The 5,212-nt window shown below is 47.3% G+C and overlaps 1 protein-coding gene across 1 annotated transcript in view; it reads right to left on the minus strand.

Moving 5' to 3' along the window:
- The window catches only part of RIMKLB (ribosomal modification protein rimK-like family member B), a 74,847-nt gene extending 71,378 nt beyond the window's left edge, over positions 1 to 3,469 (minus strand). The window contains exon 1 of the mRNA XM_012637922.1: positions 3,069 to 3,469. The gene's annotated coding sequence lies outside the window, so the exon portion shown is untranslated. The remainder of the gene's footprint in view (positions 1 to 3,068) is intronic.
- Positions 3,470 to 5,212: the final 1,743 nt, after the last annotated feature.

The raw sequence follows: 5,212 nt of genomic DNA on the forward strand, positions 1-5,212 counted from the left end.
AGATCTAAATGCAGCTATCAAAAATTCGTAATTTTTTCAACTTCTTTTAAAAAAAAAAAGCATAATGCTGGTTTCCCTCATCATACAATTGATCCTGAAATAATTAGTTTTGTTAACAGTTAAAGTTAGAAGAAAAAACAAAAATATAATTTCAGCAACAGGAAAAAAACAGATGGGTTCCATGCAGACTAGCCTCTAAGGGAGTAGAGCTGGCTAGCTCTGTGGCTTTTGTCCTCTAAGCCAATTTTTAGAGGAAAAAACACTGGAAAAGAAAACATTAAAAATAACACCATGGCACTAGTTACCATGAAGCCAGAAAGCCAATCCTTTTTTGCAAACGTTAACATGTACACCGTTACATATAGCACATGAATTTAAAATATTAGGTACAGACATTTTTGGAGGTTATATTATTAACAATCCTAAATATGACCAGTAGGAAAATTTTCCAAATAAGATAAGCTCCCCAACATTGGTACCTAATCTCCCTACTCAACTTCTCTTCAAACAACTGCACAAATCAGCGCAGCTAACATTTAAAAAATACTTTTTTCATTGTTCCTATCACAGTCTCTTCCTCCCTCAGATTTTAAAATAGCATAACCATTACAATTTTTAAAGGTTCTTTTCTCATATGCTTATGATGGAATCCTACTTGTAGAATACTCTTAGTAAACTACTCTGCCATAAAAGAAAGTCTCTCTATGAATTCTTATCTCTAAAGTGCCCCCAAAACAGTTATCAGCAAGCAACATACAATAAAACTCACCCTCCTTACTCTATGTTTGGTTTTCTCTCACTCTTCACATGTTACTCCTGGGTATAGAAGTTCTTCCTCCACCCATTTTCACTCAGTTTAAGTCTCTATGCCTGCTCCCCAGAGGAAGATGATAAAAGCTACTCCTGCTTCCCAAAGCATGGAACAACTTGCACTGCTCTATCTCCTTGCCTCAGCCCCACTAGTGTTCATGACTGATCACTCAGCTCGGAGAGGGGAGCTTTGAGTAATGAACCTAGTAGTGACTTACCCCAGCAACAAATCCTAGGTGGATACATATTGGGGAAAGGGGGAACTGGGAGATATTTAAAAAAAAATGTTTCTCCATGTGTCCCAACAAACCAGTGCCTGAGATTTAGTTTGTGTTCATTGGTCAGAGAAAATATGAATGTCCACTTTAGTGTGTTTCTTTGCAATATGGCTGAGAAGGGGTACAAGATTTATAAGATTTTGCTGGTAATTTCCCTCTGGAGAGGAAGAGGGGACTGAATGAGAAAAGGGAAAATAGGGGATGATTTCTTGTTGTCACTCTCCCCTCCACTCCTAGTACTCACGCTACTACTGGCTTGAGTATATTCAATAGGGACTCTAAGGAAACATGGGAATAAAAAAGCTATCCACTAAAAACTAAGTGGAATTTTAGCTGGTAGCCAATGGGCTAAAGGTTATATACTCAACTCCTTACCCCCTGTTGGGGAAAGGCAGGAAGAGAAAAGTGGCTCTTGACTGAGTGGAGAATTGCATGGGACTGAATTTGCTGTTCCCCTTCTTGGCTCTTTTCTCAGAATCACAGACTGCCCCCCTCCCCGACAAGGAGTCTCCAGCACCTGGTAGGGGTAAGAGAAGACAAGAGAAGGAGACAGAGAAAGATAAAAAAACATCAACAGCCATGTTGCCAAACTAACAACTAAATCAATGACATGAAAGAAGAAAATTAACAGCGCTAAGACAGAAAGGAATAAACATAAGATTGAGTACCTCAAAAATAAGTCTCCTCCTCTTTGACATACCAACCAAATAACACACAGTAACCATCAGAAAAGAAGTTTAACTGTGACAATTTTTATAATTAGAGTTTTACATACTATAATAAGTGTTGAATCTCCATGACTGGAATTTCGGAGTGTTTTCTTCCAAACGAATATCTTAAAAATTTTCTGACGATTGCTTTTAAGGAACCATTTTAAAAAATAAACAGAAGAAATTACCTTTAAGCTACGCAATATTGTGAAAGAAAATTAAATAACACTTCAATTTTAAGAATTATAGTTCATAATTAAGAATGCCCCATAAACATAACAAGCCCACAAAAAGAAAAATGTTCCATATTAAGCTGCCCATAAACTTTCTATACCGATTTAGAATTTAACCCAACTCCACAAATGTGGGAACAATATCTATTACTAACAGCAAAGTAACAGACTGAAAGGTTTACAAAGAAGTTACATTCAGCACTGTTACTACAATAACCCCACTCATAGGATAAACACTCCTCAGTGTCCAATAGAGTGCTGAAAACTAAGAAGAAAAAAAGTAACATAAAAACACACACCCATCCCTACCCATAAACACAAATAGGACGAAATGCTGGAATTACAAATCTGCGACTAGAGATGAGGATAAATTAACACGGTAAGACTTAAGTTATTATCCCCTGTGTGAGTTTTTTGGGGGGAGGATTATATATACATTATGAGCAAATTTTTAAAATCCAAACTAGGAAGCAATTATTTGGTCACCTCCTTCTTACAGGGCTGTCAAAGGCCAAGGGGGAACGACTGTCACACTCTAAAATTGCGCATAAGGAAACACAGAACTGAAAACAGTAACTGCAGGAGGAGCAGCACATTATCGTCCTCCCTCGGTCACGCCGCGGAATTTGTCGCAGGGAAGCAGGGGCAGTGAGACTACCACACTCGTGAGGGCACGTTAGCAACCCGCAGGTTCCACTCCAACACGCATTCCCAGGGTTACCACACCCCCTCACCGACAGGGGCGACCATACTCCTTTCACGCCGCGGCCGCCGCCTCCCTCAGCCTCACGCACTCGGCGCCAGCAAGCCCCTCCCCCCAACGCGAGGGCCAGGTTCTGCCCCGCTCGCCACCGACTCCGGCACCGAGCGACCACCGGCCTTCGCAAGCCCCGGGCCCCAGGCGCGCTCGGCCCCGCTCCCTCCCGGGGCGGGCTCCCGCTCGTCGCGGAGTCCATTCCGCCAAACTCGCCCACTCGGGAGGGCGCGCCGCCGTTCACGCCCCTACACCCGGGGAGGGAAGCGACCGTACCGCTCACCTGGCTCGGGCGGCTCCTCCCTCGCTCTCGGCCGGCGGGGCCTGGCTGGGGCCTCCGAGGAAGCGCGCGCCGCCAGGCCGGCTGGAAGTCGGAGGGGGAGGGGGTCGGGATGCCGGGAGCCGCCTTTCCTCTCCGCCGACCGCGGCTCCGGCGGCCAGGCCGGGCGTCCTCGCCCACTCGCCCACTTTCTCACAGCCTTGCGGTCGGCCGGCTTCCCCCTCACCCGCACTCCCACACACACCCGCACACACACTCCCACACTCACACCCGGCCGCTCCTCGTTCCCTCACTCGCTTGTCGCGCGCGCGCGCGACCCCGCTCACACACAGCGCGCGCGACGCCGGCGGAGACCGCCCCGCGCTCCCCCAGACCGAGGCGCCGCGCGCCGCCAGCCCGCGTGCAGAGGACCAGCGCGCGCCCCGGCTCCGCCCTCCCGGCGCAGCGGGTCGGGGGGGGCGGCGGCAGACCGAGCGAGGGGCCGGGCCAGCCCACCGAACGCGGCCGACGGGTCTAACACCTGCGTTGAGACCCGCCCTCCCAGCTCCCAGTCCGCGCTCGCCGCCGTTGGAGGCCTCGGGCGGAAGGGAGGTGGGAGAGCGCGCGCTGGGAGGGAAAGGGGAGCGCGAGAGCGCTCCGAGGACGCGCTTCCCCACCCGCCCAAACCGTCTTCACTGGGAAAGGAAAACGGGCGGGGGGGGCGAGGTTGGCTCCCACCTCGAAACCGCGAGATTAGTCCCTTCCGTTGTACGCCCTCCTCGCCCTCACATTCCCTCCTCAGGCCCCACTCGTCCGCACTTTGAACCCTGACGCGAGCTCCCCGGGCCTGGGGGCGCAGCGCCCCGACTGCGTATCCGCGCTTCTGCACCTCCCGCCCAGCCTTCTGGAGGCCACCGCCTAGCAGCCTCTCTACCGCGATCTCTCCCCCTCCGGGAGGCAAAGATACGGAGACAAAGATCATTAATATCTATAAGACCCCTTATCTGTGAACGGAAAATATATATAAAGGCAGTATTATCTCTGCACATGGAGAAGCAAATTTAAAATTACATCAGAAATACTCTGGGCATAGCAGGTTTAAAGATACAGGCGGGGCAGATACAGCCAGCTCTGCCACTTAGAAACCAGTGTAAACCTTGAGCAAGTTAGTTACTAAAGTTCCTTTGAGCCTTTGTTATGAAAAGATTAACAGTGTATTCCAAGGTTGCTGTTGAGAGTGGAATGAGATAAGAGCATTCTGTAAATTCTGAAACTATGTATGAAAATAAAGTAAAATTTTAGTCCAAAGAAGGCTAAGAATATGAATATGTTCAACTACATTACTACTGTTTCTAGATTACGATGAAACCAAAAACAGCGATGACTTCCCTGGTTTACGTGACTTCCCTGGTTTACGTGTAAGATCATTTCCAAAAAACTTCAATCATCAGAGATCCCGTATGTGAGATACAGGGATGTCCTTATCTGTTTGTCTTCTTGCAGGTAACATCCCCTTCTGGGTCAGGTCACAACTTCTTTTCAATGCTCCTCTCCCAGTCTATTGCCAGTATAATCTCACCATCTGCCTGCGTTTTTTGTTTGTTTGTTGCTTATTTCCCTAGGGTATTGAGAGACCTTCAGGAGATAGTATGTAGCATAACCTGGGTTGATAACTTGTGAAGCCAGACAGTCTAGACTGGATTTCTAGTTCCACCACCTATGTGATCTTCTGAAGTAACTTAGCCTCTTTGTATCTTAATCTGCTCAAGTGTAAAAGTAAGGATAAAAATAGTTACTTACTTCACTGAGTTGTCATAGGTAAATGAGTTAATAAGTCTATAATATTTAATGCCTGACACAGAGTGCTGTTCTAAGTGTTTATGCTGTTATTATTATGTTATATACCAACTGAGAATGATCTAGGACAGTCAACTACTCACAAAAGGACACATCTAGAGGACAAATATGCTATTTGATATACTGTCTTCAGAATAAAGGGGATAAAGTCTACAGCAGTGGTCCCCAACCTTTTTGGCACTAGGGACCAGTTTCACGGAAGACGAGTGAGTTTTCCACAGGAGGGGGTGGGGCAGAGCTCAGGCGGTGATGCAAGGTGATGATGCAATTGATGGGGCGCTGGATTAGCTCGCTGCTCACCTCCTGCTGTG

Source organism: Propithecus coquereli, unplaced genomic scaffold, assembly GCF_000956105.1.
Source record: "Propithecus coquereli isolate 6110/MARCELLA unplaced genomic scaffold, Pcoq_1.0 Scaffold124, whole genome shotgun sequence".
Classification (NCBI taxonomy): domain Eukaryota; kingdom Metazoa; phylum Chordata; class Mammalia; order Primates; family Indriidae; genus Propithecus; species Propithecus coquereli.